This window comes from Pelodiscus sinensis, chromosome 17, assembly GCF_049634645.1.
Source record: "Pelodiscus sinensis isolate JC-2024 chromosome 17, ASM4963464v1, whole genome shotgun sequence".
In the NCBI taxonomy this organism is placed as follows: Eukaryota; Metazoa; Chordata; order Testudines; family Trionychidae; genus Pelodiscus; species Pelodiscus sinensis.
Genome location: NC_134727.1, coordinates 28,008,691 through 28,028,018, shown reverse-complemented (window position 1 = coordinate 28,028,018; position 19,328 = coordinate 28,008,691). Strand labels below are relative to the sequence as shown.

The following is a 19,328-nucleotide window of genomic DNA, read 5'->3' as shown; positions in this document are numbered from 1 at the left end:
TGCAAGGTACTGGGACCTAGTAGCTCAAATGAAATAGGACCCAGGCTTAGCCAGATTGTAGACCACACTGCCCTGAAAGCATATTTGAGTCTAGATACTCTCATACCCAGAGTTACGTGTACAGATATGCAGATCTGAATATGCAAACAGTCTGATTAAAAAAAAAGTACAATTTTTAGTGTGTGTGTGTGTAGGAATCTGAATCCTTTTAATAGCAGAACTCAGAGAGCTAGCTAGAGCTTTTCCGCTGCTGTAGTCTTCTGTACTAAAGTACTTAGGTATTATTTTATGGCTGTTCTTGCCCTGAAATGCAAACTCCCATCCACTGTAACTATTTTAGCAGTCAGATTTGATCCAAATGGTGGATTTAAACACAAAGACAAGATGACAAATTACATTTCTGGTTTTTTAGTCAACACAAGATTGTCAGTATTTTGGACTTTCTCTGACAAAATTATACATGCTTCTTTCCAGACAATTAATTAATTTACACAAGTGCTCTAATAAAATGGCAGCAACCTACTGCTCATCTGTAGGTCATCTAGCAGCATGGAACTCATTTTTAAATTTCCTTTGGATTATCCTCTCTTATCACTGTAATTGACAGAGGCAATGCTGAAGCTGATGGTTGAATAGAACAGTGTTTCTCAACCTTCTTTTACGAAGTACCCCTTTAAAAAAAAGTCATAAGTACCCCCAGCACCTACAGTTTTCAGATGCACAAATTTTTTTCCCTACCATTGCAATACATTTGTTTAAACCACTTAATGGTAGCCGGGTGGGCGATGAAATTTTTGGGTGTAAAAGGTACAAAAATAATAAAGCACTGTAAAACAAACAAAAATTCAGCTTTCTCCAAATTTCAGTTGGGTTAATATACCCCTCAGACTTCTCTTGAGTACCCCTAAGGGTACTCATACTACTGGTTGAGAAACACTGGAATTGTACCTAAGTGACACATCTGCCATTGCCACCTGCACCTCATTTCCTGATCTGTAAGATGCTATTTTTTCTTAAAAAAAAAAAAAAAATGTTGATTCTCTCGTTTAGGGTATTTGCCATACACTTTTTAAAAGGCCTGTACGTTCTATGCCTGGAGCACTGAAAGTGTGAGAATCAAAATCTATAATGGGTGCATGCTCAAAGGGCAAAGGAAACATACTATAAAAGAGACATGCCCTGGATTTGAGGCCTTAACTAAAGTTTTTAAAAAAGTGAAACAAAAAAAAATGTTCTGCTCAATAAATGTTTTCAGGATTTGTTTAAAAAAATCCACATTAAACAAAGTTTTATTTGGTTGGGATTTAAATATTCCCTAGCAGTGTTTGCAGCCGAAACAAGAGTATTTTGTGCTAAAACAATTTCCAAACATGAAATGGACTATTCTATGTCCACTGTCCAAGACAATTTAAAAGCAAAAAAGGAAACTAACAGATAAATGATGACTGGCTAGACAGTTTCTACTACGGTCAGGTGTCCCACAGAGAAAGATTTATTCTGAATATACCTTGCTAAGCCTAACTGTATCCCCTGAATTTGTTGTCTACCTTTTTGGTACTGTTTCAGACTATAAAGGAGACGACGCGGACTTTTTGAAGACATGAATCCTCATATTTCTAGTTGATAGGATTTAGGAAGAAACATCTCAAGTATGGGTTATTCCATAATTGTCCACTATGGTACTGATCATTGTCATAAAGGGGTGTGCTAGACTACATGCACCTCTCAACCATTTACACTTCTGTGTTGCTCTTATTATTAAAACTAGAACTTGATGGGTACTGCCCGCCCCAAACTCAATTTTTTTTCCATTTATCAGCTTTGTGGCAAAATTTAAAAAAAAAAACAAAAACAAAAAAAAAAAAACCTGTTCACCATTTCAAGACACATTTTCACAAGTGACCCAACTCTGCTCCCATTGAAGTCAATGGGAATTTTATGTTCAACTTCGAGGCGCACAAGGGCAGATTTTCAAATATACAGAGGTGTCTAAAGATAGTTATGTGCCTAATGGGACTTTTAAAAAACAGATTAGGTGCTCCATTCCCATTGAAATCAATGAGCTTTAGATGCCCAATTTGCTTAGACACTTAAAAAAAAATCTCATTAGGCACCTATCTGCATCTTTAAAAGCCTACATACCCTTTGAAAATCTGACCCCGAAAGCCCTTTCTGAAAATCTTACTCAGAATGTGTGAGAGGATAACAATGCATAACAATAATAATGTTCTGAGTGCTGGAGAGCTCAAATATATTTTCTTTTTTCCTACACTCATGAAAGATGCAGAAGCGCTCTAAATTAGTAAAACACTCAGATACCATGGTGATATGCATGACATATCTAAATAGATAACAAGGATAACAAAAAAAATTATTCTGAAGGATGCTGTCTTAAAAAATAAAATTGCATATTCCTGTTATCTGGGACTACAGTGCCCTATTTAAGCAGTGTACTCCTTTTAATCATTCACTTCTAGGTATAACTACTTCAAACCAACTGCACCGCTGAAAAGCCACCTGCTTTACCAGGATAAAGAGAAAAACGAAGCACCTTTGAGGCCTAAGGCATGAAGATAGCAGATACACCTCTGCAATTTCTTCAGAACATCTGCAAAGCTACTTTATTATCTCTACTTTTTAACATGCAGTATTTTATCCTGGTTCCCAAGAGAACCACACAAAAGGAGTATGGTTTCAAGCATGTGTACAGAAGCGATGGTACACATCCAATCTTTTTGCAATGTAACCAACTGCCTTTTGTGAACAAAGTTCTTGTATAAAACTTTGAAGTCACCCTGAAGCTTCTCATAAGATAAATCCCTGTATAAAGTATTGTCAAGATACCAGTAACACAGATAAATATGGTAATACATTGGATTGAACCGGGATTAACTCATCTTCATGGCTCCCCCGCTCACTTTTTTGGGGGGGGTGGTGGAACGGTCTTGTTTCATACAATAACAGCTCAATCAGGGGCACCTGGCATTGGCCACTGCTAGAACATAGGATATTGGGCTAGATGGACCTTTGGCCCGACCCAGTAAATCTGTTCTTAAATAAATACACCACGTACATTGGTATTACAGATGGAACAGACATTGGTACATACGTACAGCACCACATTCAATATGCTAAGAATAAATATTTTCTGCATCTTATCCTAGTTCCAGTGAAGCTAATGGGACTTTTGCCACTGACTTCAGTGGGAGTAGACCTATTCTATGTATTGTGAAGGAAGACCACCTCCCCAAGTACTAGAATAAGCTGGAATGACTCCAAAATACACACACAAGGATGTGCTATCTGTCAAGCCTATTGTGTTTTGCTAAAGTAATCCTCTCAGCTATTGAGACTTCCTGCAGGATCTTAAGCCATCATGCTACTCCAATAGGAGTCCTTAATTGCAATGTGTGTTGGGCAAAGAAATAATTATTAAATACCAGAAGATTAAAAAGTCTGTTATCAGGTCTGTTACACTATGCTCACACTAACTGTATTTTGGCCACTGTCAGCAGACAGAATACTGGGCTAGATGGACCTCTGGTCTGACCCAGTATGGCCATTCTTATGTAGGTTGTTTAAGGTATGCACCATTGTGAGCTGTTTCTAAAATTGTCATATCCTAATGATCGTGTCCATAGAAGTCATATTTTTATGCTTTCAATATTTTGAGTCTGGTGCTAAGCACACAAAGGGAGCTTGGAAGAGGCTTAGTCTCAGCTCTGAAGCATATTCAGATGAATCATGGAGCATATAGAGAGGTCATTTTGGAGGACAACACTCTCTCGTTCTGATTAATGGGAAGGAATGATCACTACATGTGCATTCATGAATTGTTGAAAACCCCAGGTCTCCTGCATGGAAGCAAAAACGTAGTCTTTGAAGGATAAGGTGCAATCTGCAAGATATTTTGTTACTATGAGAGAGGTAAATCAATTTAGAATTGGCTATAATTAGCACTCTCCCAAGTTGTTAATTTTTGTGTTTACTTTTAGACAAGCTGCATCCAAAAGAGTTGTGAAATTCTCACGCTTGTGCAAGTACCATAGAAAACCACATCTCTATCTGATCCTTACAGATAAAAAATGTCCAATCATTGATTAGTAGCAGAAAGGAGTAAACACCAGGGCTACGTCTAGACTGGCATGATTTTCCACAAATGCTTTTAATGGAAAACTTTTCCGTTAAAAGCATTTGCGGAAAAGAGCATCTAGATCGGCACGGATGCTTTTCCGCAAAAGCACTTTTGGCGGAAAAGCGTCCGTGCCAATCTAAACACGCTTTTCCACAAAAAAGCCCCGATCGCCATTTTCGCCATCGGGGCTTTTTTGCGCAAAACAAATCTGAGCTGTCTATACTGGCCCTTTTGCGCAAAAGCTTTGCTCAAAAGGACTTTTGCCCGAACGGGAACAGCATAGCATTTCCGCAAGAAGTACTGATTTCAGACAGTAGAAAGTCAGTGTTCTTGCAGAAATTCAAGCAGCCAGCGTAGACAGCTGGGAAGTTTTTCCGCAAAAGCAGCTGCTTTTGCGGAAAAACTTGCCAGTCTAGACATAGCCCAGGACCAGAAACCAGGGGATGGGAATGGCATTCTGGAAGCTAGTAAGTCCCATTGAGGGAAGGCAAAGAGAGAAGTTCTGTCTGTACTAGACAATCACACCACTGAAACGTTCATTGATGTGACAAACACTGCTAGCTGACACTATACTCACACTAACTGTATTTTGTTGTTGTGGTGGTGGTGGTGATGCAGAATTCTCTGCAAAGTCAGCAATGGCAGTACATTGTGGATTCCTATCCCACATTTCCCACCATAACTCGTTGAAGTATGTGCACTGCAGGTGAACAGCTGATGGCAGTAGAGTGAACACATTTATAACAAATGCTGGGATAATAATAATATTACACTCCATGTCTGACAATAGTGAATGGCAAATAACAGCACAACAGTTATGTACTGTATTATCTATGCATTTATTGTAACTGGGGTGGATTATATATTTTTTGATTCCTAATTCTTTGGTGGTTACAGCTGACAACACCCCCACACTTTCATATGGTCAGATGGACAGGATACTCCTCCTCTACTCAGACTTTGAGCCTGGCAGTCTGGAATCAAATTGGACAAGCACCTCTACAGGTAAGCAACATTGCTAGAGGATGTACAGTCACTAGTCTATATTCTTCTCTGCAGATTTTCAGAAACATTTCCTCTTAAAGTTGTATTTTTCATGTCTTGCTATTTTCAAAATTCACTACAATTCCTTTTTAAGTTTGCTCCTTATGAACCAATAGATAGAACATTCTGGGCGCTGGAATCTCCACATGGGCTTCAGGCAAGTCTACACTACTCCTTAAGTTGATCCGATGTTTGTCGATCACAGGTGCAAAAAGGACACCTCCCTGAGCGACACAAATAACAGCAACCAAAGTGCTGCCCATGCCAGCGCAATGTTGGTGGAAGATACTGTCCTGTCACCAGCCGTGCTGCAATGCTGCATTTGCACCACTGTAGAAGCAGGGGTGGGGGGAAGCAACTAGTCGACTAGTGTGTCGATTATCCAATAAGCACTTCCACTGGTCATCTGATCCCCCGGCAGCAACAAGACCCAGTGCCTGACATTCCATGACTCAGTACTAGGTTCACACCCATAGTGTGAAAACCTCTGTTCTAGATGACTAGTAGTTTTCTTACAATCATCTTATGTTGTACAAATGCTTGGAGAGTACCATTGGTGATTGCAATGTAGGGACTGGCCTAGGGATGCGAACGACTAGTCGACTATCCAATAAGCAAATGCTTATTGGATAGTTGACACACTAGTCGACTTGTTGCTTCCCCTCGCCCCTGCTGCCAATATCAGGAGGAGGCAGCGGGGTGGGGAGGGGGTTGGTTCAAAGCGGCAGCGCAGCGTGGAGCCTGTGGTCAGCTGGGGACTCACCCTGGGGCGCTACTGCTTCGAAACACCGCAAGGAGCCCGACGCCATGCTCCCTGCAGTGTTTCAAAGCAGCAGCGCCGCATGGAGTCCAGCCACTTTGAAACACAGCGTGGAGTACGAGGCCACATCCTCCTCCACAGCGCTTTCGCCTTTGAAGTTGTGGTGTTTTAGATGCTGCTTGTAATTATTAGAACTGGGAGCACTGGCTGTTGGGAGTCTGGACGAACAGGAAACAGGAAGTACTGAGGAGAAGATTGGCAGGGGCTGAATGAGAGCTACTGAGGGATGCAGCAGCTTTGTAAAGAGGCTCCACTTTTGGTAAATAAAGTTCTGTTAAGTTTGTTAGTATCTTACTTGCATGATACAACAGAAGTGTAGGAACAGCCCTGGGGCTGTTGCTTCACTTCAAAGGCAGAGGCACCCTTCTCGACTAATCAGATAGTCAATGCAAATTGCATCGACTATTCGATTAGCCAATTATTGCAACTTTAACATCCCTGAACTGGCCATCATTCTAGAACAGTCAAATAATATTACAGATTGGGGCCATGACACAAATATCACGTCACAACACATTTAGCCACCTCCAAAGTCTGCTGGCACAAGTGCCCTAGAAAGGCTGGATTAGGCCACCAGAAGCTACCATCTTGTCTCTCTTCAGATAAAATTAATTTAACTGCTATCTCTTTTTATGACAGTTGTCTGTCCTCCATTCTTACACACTAGTGACATCTAACAGATGATGGTAACAACAAATTTTATAAAATGTATAAAGCTTTTTGCCTTCACACCTATACAATGAAGGTGAATTAATTGATGGGTTTATAAAAAATACCCTTCAATATGCAGTATAGGCACAAACTAATGATGATGATAAGATCTGAGAATTACAAATCTTGTCCTTATGCACTAACCCATCATCCAGCAGCTGTGCAGTGTCTAAAATTAGCCTGTAAGCTTTCAAGACAGGTCCCTTGTCAAGCTAGTACAAAAAGGCATCTGAGCTCTTTTTCTGAAGAAGGTTTTAGTACTAGTACCACTATTACAAAGTTCATCTATTTTAAAATTTCAGGTAAGGTTTATTTCTATAGCCCCTGTCACCATACATACAACACGGACAGCATGATTGCATCTTTAACATGATTTCTGGCTTTATTATGGTATGGTTTTGTACGTCTTCCTTCCTCATTAGTAAAAATAATGCTCAGCATTTATATAGGGCCAAACCCCAATGTGCTTATTCAGTCTGTCTTTCTGAAATTAATACTGTAGATGCTTACCATAAATAAGGATATCTGAATTTAGCCCATAGTGTTTTTCCTGTGAAAAAGCCCTGTACAAACATTAACTTATTAATCCTGACAATAGCTTTGTGATGTAGGTGAATATTATTCTCCCATTTTGTAGACATGGAAGCAGACACACAGAGAAATTAGATGACTCTCTCAAGGCCTCACTGGATGTTTGGGGCAGAGATAGAAATAGAATTAATATCTGCCAATGCTCCAATCTGCGCTTTAGCTACTAAATAATGCTTCCTCCTTGTAAAAAGCAAGAGAGATTACTCTCCTCCGGCCCCTCAGAATAAAAACCCTTCACATAACCATGACCCCTTCTGAAGATGTATTAGTTAAAATGTATTAACCCATTATTAAACATGTCCTATTCTTTGCATTTAGACAAATCCTAGAGCAGTGGTTCTCACCCAGGAGTCAGGGCTCCCCTTCAGGCAGTGTTTCTTAAACTATGTTCCAGGCAGTTGGAGGTGTGCCGTGGAGAACAACAGAATGCAAAATGGCCACCCTTAAAGGGGCAGGTGACTTTTTTCCCCTCTCAATAACTTTTCCCCAACCCTTTTTTACGCCCCCCCGACCCTTCCCCTCTCCCCAACCTTTTTTTTGATGTTCCTCATAAAAAAATTCTTTGGTGTTTCTTGGTCTTAAAAAGTTTAAGACACACTGCCTTAGAGGCTCCAAGCATGGCCGGCCTTAGACTTGCTGGGGCCCAGGGCTAAAAGTCTAAACTCCACTACATGGGACTGAATCCAGGGGCCCTGCGGCCTATCACCTGGGGCTGAAGCAAAAGCATGAGCAACTTAACTTTGTAGAGGGCCCCGTGGCAGTTGCCTTGGCTTTTATATGCAGAAAACCAGTTGTTGGAGCACTAAGGGACCATGATGTTTTCATAGCATGTTGGGGATTGGGGAGGGGTTAAGAAAAAGGTTAAAACCCCATGTCCTAAGCCTAAGGGACAATGGAAGTAGCCTGCTTTGCAGTGCATTTATGCTGAGTCATGTTTTCCAACCTATGCTTATGTCATTTCTGATCTAGACCAGAGGTGAGCAACCTGCGGCCCATTATGGTTCTATGTGTGGGCTGCGAGACATTTTGTTTACCATTGCCAACACGCAAGCTTGCCATATTCTGCTGGTTTCCATCCACTTGGTTTTTTTTCCTATGGGTATTACAAAAGTGACACACACGTAAAACGAGGGCAGGCGAAGTGAGGTGGGTGCTGATTGCACACAGCACTGAGAGAGCCGTATAGTCCCTCTGCATCCAATCAAAATGAAGCGACGGTTCAATTGGCACACCCTGCAAATTCTAGGTATACAGGCGCAGTTGGCAAAACTACCCTATCCCAGGAGAATGTCTTGATTACAACAATCTTGCGGCCCACTGGATGGTGGAGGGCCACTCACGCAGCCCACTCTCTAACCTTAGGTTACCCCTCATTGATCTAAGCTCTAAACTCTACTTCAGGTTTAAGGTCCTGCCTCTACTGAAGTCAATGGGAACTCAGCCATTGACTTCAGTGGGGCCAGTATTTCACTCCAAATGTTTAACAAACTGTAATATATGCAGAATTATCTTCCCTTAAGATGTGTCCACTTGATCTGATTCACCAACACATCTCTAAACACATTTTCAACTGAATGTCAGTTAAAGTGCATTGGATATACTGTAGTAGGTTTTTAGGTCCAATGATTTTTTTCAGCAGGTGGTAATGGGCGGGATAGGTGCAAAAGAAGTTACCAGTGCTTTCTTTTGCAGTTAAGTCTGGTGGTACTTACAGAGTTATGAAAAGGAACACACTGTTGGAAAAATGAATTCAGATTAGGCATGTTTGGTATGTGGTTCAGATTAGCATCATTATGTGCATTTCTGCTTACATATTAAAATTTAATATTAAATTTGATACAAAATTACTATAATCTAACTTGTGACATATGAGTTATAAGTATTCCATGGGAAACAACTTTACTGTGTGGTATGTTACACCCCCCCTCCCACCTCTCTTTAAACTTGCTATCCCTTATTTCCTTAACTTGGATTTCCCAAGTACATCAATGAGCTCCAATGATCATTTGATTTTTTTCTGGTTGTTGACTGAACTTGTGTAGATTTTTCTTCAAGTTCTACATCCTAATCTGCATTGGCTACAATGACTTCTGCTGGGGAATATAAAGCTACGCTGCTCTACCAACTATTTCTATCCATTAATCTTTTACCCTGGAGAATTGGATAGGGATTCTTAGGCCAGGTCTACACTAGACCTGGAAGGCTGGGTTAAGGTACGCAATTCCAGCTATGTGAAATACATAGCTGGAGTCAGCTTACCTTAAGCCAAGGTTGGTGCCATCTTCACAGACAGAGACCAACAGGAGCAAATGCTCCCAAGGCTTCCCTTCCTTCTTGTGACTGCGGGGAGTACTGCACCAACCAGCACTACCTTCAGCATTTGATTTAGCGGGTCTAGTTAAGACCTGCTAAATCAAATGCCAGAAGATCAATTGCCAGTGCAGCAAGTAAAGACAGGGCCTCATACTTCTGTTTCAAAACAGCACAGTGCAGATCCATAGGCTAGTTCTCAAAACCAAAAAAGTAGTTCTAATATTAAAGACCCAAAGTTCAGAGGGACCTACTCCCACTTCAAGTATTCTGCAGAACACAGTGATGCACTGTAACCCTTTGACAGTTTTTAAAAAAAATCTATTTTTTTTAAAAGTGTGTATGTATCACATTAATAGAGGAGTCATATCAACACATTTATAATTTACTAGACCTCTGCAAACTTCATTATAGATAGGAACATTTCCAATGGCAGATAACATCATCGGTATCTCTGACTGCCTAAGGGGCAAATCCTTTGGCAGACAACTAGAGAAATGTAACTGTGTCACTTTTGTAATACTGGTAGGGAAAAAAAAAAAAAACTATGCAGATGAAAACCAACAGAATGTGGGAACCCTGTGCTGGGGCAACGGTAAACAAAATGTCTCGTGGGCCACAGGTTGCCCACCACCTTCCCCGAAACAATAGAGTTGTACTGAAATCTCCGTTACATATATTTCCCTCCCCCCCCAATGCTTTATGAAAATTGGCTTATGAATATAAATAACTCAAAGACGCTTTAGGCAAAATGCATCATGTAACATCATTTTTCTAGTTACAATCTACTCAATGTGTATATTCTATTTTTGTGCTTGCATCACTCTTGTATGTGAAGTTAGAAATATGATGTGTGCATCTGTTTATGGTGCTAAATGTGCTAATGAGGGCCATTAGTAATACTCTGAAGACATAATGGCCTGATGCTCAAGACAATGACCAATGAACGGTTTGGTTTTTCCTGTAAGCCCAAACTGTGGTTGGTCCTACAAAGGGGCATGTGGTCAGGCCACTTAATGCTGGAACCCATTCTACAGCTAGTACTTGTTTCACTCAAGGGGAGAAAAGTTTGTATGGAACACAAAGAATTCCTACCTTGGACAATAGGGATATAAAGGTGGGAAATCAAAACAATCAGTCATTGCTAGATGCCATGAGACCCAACCACTTACCACCCAAGATGCCTGCTGGACACATCTAAGATTGAACAGGAGGGAAGGACTGGGCCCCAAGCTAGGAGGCTGCCTAGCTTGTGAAAGATGATTAGAACTAGGAGGGTAAGAATTTGCATTTAACAAGTTTCTTAGTGTATTAGGATTAGCTGGCGTGTTTTGTTTATTTTGGCTTAGTTTTGATCCTACTTTTTATACTCGATAAAAATACTTGTTTATTGTCAAGCCCAGTGTAAATAACTGTTATGGGGAAGGAGAGCAATCACTGTGCATCTCTCTCTTTCATTGATAAAGAGGGTGAACTTATGAGCTTTACTCTGTGTAAAAAACTTTTACAGAGAGTAAATGGATTTATTTGGGGTTTTGCTCCCTTTTGAGGGTTGTGTTCCTGGATGCCGTCAATGGCTTTACAGCTGAGCCTTCATAGAGCAGAGCAGAGCTGGTTCAATGTTTCTGTTGCTCTGGTTGTTACTCCAACTCTGTGTCTTGGCTGGGAGAGACCAAAGCCTCTGGCTCTGCAGGACGGGGGTGGTGTGGGGCACCCCAGAAGGCAGGTAGGCAGGCACAGTGACACGATCAGCAAGCACACTGGGTGACAGTCTCAAAGGGACCTGTGATAGAATGTGTCACAGCAGGAACTTTGGATAAAATTTTCAAAAGCGCCAGTGACATAGGAGACTCATGGCCTAGCTACACGAATATTCAGCTTGCAGCAAGCTGTGAAGTGAAACCCATTCAAATTCATTAACAAACTGTCAATACATGTCAGCAGGGTGCACAAGGATAGTCAGTGCATAGCAGGCTAATATGAGGGAGATTCATAACCCAGCTTGCAGCAAACTAAATTTTGTGTTTAGAGAAGCTCTAAGCCCCGTTCTCAAAAGTGAATGAGACACTTAGGGACAGAGTTTTGATGGGATTTAGGATTTTCAAAAGTGCCTTGCCTTACTGAAATTAGTGGGAGTTAGGCACCTATTCACTTGGGAGAATCTCACTAGGTGCCTAAAAGCTGTCTTAGAGGATTCTAAATCCTATTAAAAGTTGTTTTTCTTCTAGTGCTAAAAGTAGTGGCTAAAAATTCACTTTCCTCCAGCATTCATGCTAGCAAAACTTAATTGCACTAATGTTTAAAGAAAACCAAAAGGCTGAGGATAGCAGAAGTGAATTCATTAAAAAAAACCCTGAATGAATGCTGCAGTTGCCAACTCGCAAATAAATTTGTCAGGGACAATTCTCTAAACAATTCTCAATAGTTTGGGATCCACAGAAGGGTCACGTTTGCATACTGGCCTCTTGCTGTGAGCAGCTGCTGCAGCATGGCCCTGGGACATAGACGGTGACATCAGTTATCTGTGATGAGTTTTTTTACAAGCCCAGGATTGTCCATGCCAAATGTAAATTATTTGCACCTGTGGATTATACGTGGAAAATAATTTTTTTGCAGCATTCAGAGTCGCTCTTTATTTTTCTTGCTGAAGGCAAAAGGCAAGATTTTCTAAAGCAAGATACTTCTACAAAATTGTTTAAAAAAATAATCCAGACTTGATGTGAGGGGAATTCAGTCTGATATATCATAACAACCTTACATACTTCTCTATTGTACCCCAGTGAGACTATTTCCCATTGTCATCTATTGTCTCTGAAACATCTTAAATATGGACATCTCTCATCTCCTTTTGTGATACTGCAGAAAGTTAGATCACCAACTTCTTGAGCTAGCAGCCCCCAGATTGTAATGTAATGGGGCTGCAAGGAGAGGTGTCTCAGAAAAGGTTCCTCAAATATGGAATTCATGCCACCCACTGGGATGACAAAAATGTCAATTTTCAGGGCCTGCTGGGGCAGTCAACTGTGTCAGCGAGTGCAATCAGGACTGATTTTACATTAATGGGTATGATTAAGGGTTGCTCATTTTGTGATGTATTTAAAAACTGTGTCTGTGCAAGTCTAGAGCTTTGAAGAAGTCCATTTTCAAAATCTAAATAAACACAAAGTAATTATTTAAAATGGCAGTCAACAGATTGCAGAGTTAACATTTTCACACCTAGGTTGGAGCTTGGATTAGTTAACTCCTTTTCAAAATGGATTCTGATGCTTCATCACTTTCTACTTTAGGAAGTAGGACGCATCCAGAAGAAATGTACTGATAAGTTTCCATGGATATATGGAATATACACTTATATATACACTTATGTACACTTAAGTGTATGACTTCGGCATGCAAAAAGAATAACCACAAGCTTGTTAATGAAACCAGCATTTGTCAACCTACATCTTCCAGCAGTTATAAAAAAAAGTGAATGTCCAGACAAATCTATGATGAGGGAGACAAGTTTATCTGCCTCATCAGTGCTATGCAATCTTAAGAGCACAAAAGGCTTCATAGGTAACTTCCAGGAACCAGTGGCTGCAACAAATTTGCATATAAATTTAAAGAAGATTTTAATAGTATTAAATGCAACTTTTTATTTCTAGAAGACAGTAGGTATATACAGGATTGCACAAAGCACATTGAAAATAAAAATACAGTTAAAAACCTGAAAGGGAAAGAGCATCAGTGAGAAAAAAAATCATTGTTGTTAAGAACTAACTTCTTGATTTAGGACTTTATCACGGAGGTGTCCACAGGCATAATGGGATGAAGATTTCAATCTTTGAGATGATTTGAATCTTTTGATATGCTTAATATCAAATCTGAAAAGATGTACCCCCAAATGTAAGTACTTATCTGCCATTCAACAACTATTTTTAGAAATAAGATATGTTTTCTCCATGAAACTTAGAATCATAGGGCTGGAAGAGACTTCCGGAGGTTGAGTCTAGCCCCCCTGCCCAAAGCAGGACCAACCCAAACTAAATCATCCCAGCTAGGGCTTTGTCAAGCCGGGACTTAAAAACCTCTAGGGATGGCGATTCCATCACCTCCCCGATTCGAGTGCTTCACCACTCTCCTAGTGAAATAGTTCTAATATCCAACCTAGACCTCCCCCACTGCAACTTGAGACCATTGCTCCTCATTCTGCCATCCCTCATTACTGAGAACAGTCTCGCTCCATCCTCTTTGGAACCTCCCTTCAGGAGTTAAAGGCTGCTATCAGCTTCACTCTTCTCTCAGATTAAACATGCCCAAATCCCTCAGCCTCTCCTCATAGGTCATATGCTCCAGTCCCCTAATCATTTTCGTTGCCCTCCTCTAGACCCTCTCCAATGCATCCACATCATTTCTTTAGTGGAGGGCCCAGAACTGGACACAATAGTCCAGATGTGGCCTCACTAGTGCCACATAAAGGAGAATAATCACTTCTCTAGATCTGCTGGAAATGCTCCTCCTACTATACCCTAATATGCCATTAGTCTTCTTGGCTACAGGGCACACTGACTCATATCCAGCTTCTCATCCACTGCAATCCCCATCCTTTTCTGCCAAACTGCTGCTTAACCAGTCAGTCCCCAGCCTGTAATAGTGCTTGGGATTCATCTGTCCCAGGCGCAGGACTGTGCACTTGTCCTGTTGAACCTCATCAGATTTCTTTTGGCCCAATCCTCCAATTTGTCTAGATCACTCTAGACCTTATACCTCCCCTCCAATGGGTACCTCTCCCCCTAGCTTAGGGTCACCAGCAAACTTGCTGATGATGCAATCCATTCAAAGATGTTGAACAAAACTGGCCCCAGAACTGACCCTTGGGACACTGCTTGAAACCGACTTTAATCACAGTGGCTCAGAGCACAGCAAGATACTCAATTCTACATGAACTTTGACCTCAAATCTCTTCAGGGTCATTCGAAAGTGAGACTGCAAATACCTTAATCTTTTTTTACCCTTCTGAAAGTATTTGAACTGAAGATCAAATGAATCCTGAAAACTATTTTATTCATGCAGAACAGAGGCAACTAACAGTCACATATTTTGAATGTTTGTTGACAAGCTGCAAAGTGGAAAGGTCATTCCGTTGCGTCTGTATACCTCCACGTAGAAAAGCATTAGCTTTATTTGCAAGCAAAATCAGAAAACAGTGGATTCTTGTCCTGGATTTGGAGGCTGAATTACTTTTAAGGTGCAACGCATTATCCAGACCCAAAGAGCAAAGTGCTATCTTTAGGGCTATGAATAGATCCTGCACCCTCCCTATTAAAATGACTTCCAAGAGATCAAGGGCAGTAAAACTTCCCTCTGTTGTACTGCTGAACCTCAGAGAGGTACCTCAGTTCATCACGTTAACTTTTGGGAAAGATTCTGGTCAAGTGGTTTAATGAAGTTCACGGTCATGATGACGATATTTGTTAATAAAACCTAGATTTTTTTCCAAGAAAGGCTTTTTTAATAGATGCTGAATGGCATCAAAGTTTCCTTCATAAATCCCAAAGCAAATTCAGACAGTGAAAAGGCCGTGCTGCTTTGTATTCCGACCAATGAAAGAAAATGCTCTTTTGTGATGCCAACAAGTGTAGCCAGATCCATGTTCCGGAAAATGCACCATCCAGCAGAGCAGATCCTGGGGAAGGCCAGATACTCTTGTTTGAGCTTGATTTGAAGCTAGACCCACTTTAAGAAGCGCTGAAGGTAAAGGAATCCAAATACAGACATATATTCAGCTAGTAACTGTCTGCAACTGCTGTGGTATCCTAACAGTGAAAAGGCTTTTCTTGGGATCCGGATCATTTATGCCTTTTTACCATAGGTCAAAACCAACAACCTAAATTTCACCCCAAAATCAATTGTGTTTCCTGCATTAAATACTTTTCAACAAGCAGGCTGTCCTATTCTGCTCTATGTGCAATTGCCCAAATGGTCTCACAAAGGATTGGATCACGGTGGTAAATTCCACCTCAGAGAACAAGTAACATGACTGCTGCCATCTGAAAACTCATGCTCGGTTTCCACCGATGGTAACTGAACATCCAGAAACAACTGAAGTAGGCAGGTAATGGTTAACTAGTCAGCTCTTACTGGCATGTTTACTGGGGTAACTGGCTAGTGAGCATCCTCAGCCTCCCACCCACAGTGCACTAGGATTGGCCTGGGGCAGCACATGGCAGGATGGCCTCTGCCAGCCCAAGCAGCCTGTGGCGCGACCCACCGCTCCGTGCTAGGGGGCTGATCCAGCCCACCTGGGCCTCCTGTCCCACAGGGCCACTCCAGTGGCTCTCTGCCCTGCGAGACACCATGTGGCAGGCCAGTTAACATTTTAAACTGGATTTTACATCTCTAGACTGAAGTGAAACTTTCCATGTTTTACTGGCAATATCCAGAGCTCCTGAAAAGCATGTCCATAGGTGAGACAAGGAGAATGAGCATAGGAATACATTTCACTTAAGGTTTTATCCATTAATAGGTGAAACCCACAGCCCATTTTTAACATTATAGGCTGTATGTCTCCAACACTAACGTTAGCTCTGAAAGAGTCAGAAATGAATGCAGCTCTGAATAGTAGGGGAAGTTATCTTACCCATACATCTCAGACAGTCATAAAATGAATCCAGAAGATCTCATCATTTGCACGGTGCCTGTTGAGTTCCCTCTCTTCTGATGCAGAATTGAATCTCTAATATCAAACCAGAAACTTACAATCTCAAATGTTTCTTCTTAGACATGGTCAGTCATAATTTTAATCCTTGACACTTCAAATAACATATTTCAGAATGAATAATATTTGTTGAGAATTTGCATTCTGTACATCCCTGCACTGCCAATGGGAACTGCAGAGCTGGCAATCAGGGCGGGGCTAGTACATGGAGACTCGCAGTTCCTCGCCATGCCAGCACTTAGGCTTCGTCTCACACTGCGTGTTTTTTTGGGTAGAAGATATGCAAAGGGAGTGCTCATTTGCATATCTCACTCTCATTTGCATACCCTTATAGGGCTCTTGTGCAAAAGGGTTTTTTTCCCCCCCAACAAATGGCCCCGTCTACACATGACCTTTTATCGCAAAAACCTCTTCCTCAAAAAGGATCGGAAGAGGATATGCAAATGAGTGCTCCATTTGCATATCTTCTGCCAAAAAAAAAAAGCCATACAGTGTAGACGTAGCCTTAGGGATCACAAGGACCTGGTGGCCACTTCAGGAAACACTTCAGCCAAAACAGGTAGGCCTGGGACCCCATTGTACTGCTGACTGGACTTTCAGTGGCCTGGTCACCAGCATCAATTAGAGCTGCCAGGGTCACTTTTCAACCAGAAAACCAGATGTCTGGCAACCCTTTGTTTTGAGGTACTGCAGGTGTTGGTTACAAGGTATATGGTTTGGCCTATGTACTCCTCCTAGCTGGTGTAGGAGAGCCACACATATGCCTTTCCCATGCTAGGAAATGTAGTGCCATGGGATATTACACTCAAATATATAAACCTTGCACATGGGCAGAGGCAGGACTGAATTTATGCTGCATCTCTGAGCAAGAGCCTGTGGCATACAATAGCTTAGTCTCCTGAGGGCTATAATGCTTTGGTTACCTTTGGTTATCAGGCTTCGTATGGACGTCTCTGGGTGGCATTTAATGGCCTGTGATATACAGGAGATCAGATTGGATGATATGGTTTTCCTTTCTGGCCTTGAACTCTATGGCTCCAAAGTTTAAACAGAAGATGTAAGCCTTGTCTACACACAGATTTTGTACCAATACAATTATTTTAGGCGTGGGTTTTTTTTTTTTTTTACTGGTATAGTGGGCACAACCCGTACTGTGGACACAGTTATAAGAGTGCTTTTAATAGGTAGAATTTACTCCTCTTATACAGATATCACCATGGCAGTACAGTAATTCCTCATTTAACACGTGCCTGCTTAACACGTTTTCGCGATAGCACGATTTTTTTTTAGGGAATGTTTTTTGAATTACACGACCTTTCCCCTTGAATAACATGATTTCTTCAGCCGGCCCGTCGCCGGCGGCTGCATGGGGCTTCTCCTGCCTCCCTGCAAAGCGGTGGAGGGTTCCTGCTGACTCCCCCTCGCTGGACGCCTTGTCCCCTCTCTTCCGCCCCCACTTGCAGGCTGGAGCCTGGGTGTCTCCAGCCGGCTCGTCGCCGGCGGCTGTGCGGGGCTTCCCCCACTTCCCTGCAAAGCAGCAGAGGGTTCGCCGCTCACCACACCGTTCCCCGCTGAACCCCCATCACCGGACACAGCGCGGGTCCCGGCAGACCCATTACAGGGGCATACTCCCAACCCAATCCCCCTCTCTTCTACTCCCGTTTCCTTCCCCAGAGCCAAATGCCTCTCCTCCCTGCTGTAACCCAGTCCCATTTCTCTCCCAACCTTATGTCCCGGTCTCAAAAGACACCGCCGCTTGAAACACAATCCCCACCTTTTCCATTATTTTCAATGGGAAAACTGTCCCCGCATAACACGTTTTCACTTAACACGATCATTTTCTGAAACATATCTATAGTGTTAATCACCTATATAAGCACTTTTATACTGGTGTTGCTCCAGTTATACTAGAGAGGTTATATCATTTGACTAATACTTTTGTATACAGACAAGGCCCTTATTTGGTCTAATGTACTTAATTCCTCAGGTGATAGAAGACAGATTTTCCTTACAAATTCTGTCAAGCTACCACCAATTCCTATTCACTAGTGACAGTAATTGCACCACAAGCAAAAGTAGTATTAGGAAATTACCTGAGTGCATGTTTGGGGGGGGGGTTAATTTTAGTTTTACACCTAAAGTTACTTGCTTTTTGATAGTGGTCTCCTTTTACTGCAATTTATTTGTAGTGCAGCTCAGGTGAAAAAACAGTATCTCTCTATTTTCCATGGTGAACCACAATGAGTTGAAATTCACATCACTGTATTTGCAAACAAGCAGCTCCTGCATGCAGAGAAATCCTAGTTTCATTTCAAACCCTAACCCCCAAACTATCTTATGTCAAAGTACTTTCAAAAACACGAAAGTTAAATTCTCAACCACAAGCAGAAAACCTCAGAGCTGGCCCCAGTGTGTCCTGTGTAGCACTCGCAAAATTGGAGCTTGTATTTTGGTTTCCATGCCATGGTGTTTATCTGGGCCAAACACCTAGTCGGTGTAGGTTGGCTAAGACTGAATTCGGAGTACAACTAGCCCCGCAGTCTCTGACTCCTCCCCCCCCCCCCCCCCCAGTGCCTCCATCCGAGATGACATTCAGTAGGTACTGCACCAGGGGTTGGCAACCTACTGCACACATGTCACAAGTGGCACGTGAGCTGATTTTCATTGGCATGCAAGGCAGAAGCCCAGCCCCGCCCCTCCTCCCCCGTGCAGCCAGGAGCCTGCGCCAGTGTTCCCTTAACATACGTGCCTACATGGCACAAAAAATTCTAATCTAAGCCTGCCCACCTCTGCAGCAGGACTCAGTTTCCTCCTGCTCCTGGAAGGTGAGGGTCATGGCTGCTCACACTGGCAGGGACGGGGACAGCCCGGGGCCACATTGGAGGGGGAAGGGGGGGTTGCTGGCTCAGGCAGTCAGGGCCACATTGGGGGCCAGCTGTCACTGAGGCCACATTGTGGGGCAACTGCCGCTGGCATTTCAGGTTTAGAACATGTGGCGGGCAGGAGGGTTGCTGCCA

At 42.2% G+C, this 19,328-nt stretch overlaps 1 protein-coding gene across 15 annotated transcripts in view; it reads right to left on the bottom strand.

Moving 5' to 3' along the window:
- Window positions 1–19,328, bottom strand: part of TCF7 (transcription factor 7) — a 139,762-nt gene that overhangs the window by 73,200 nt on the left and 47,234 nt on the right. The gene's annotated exons all lie outside the window — the stretch shown is intronic.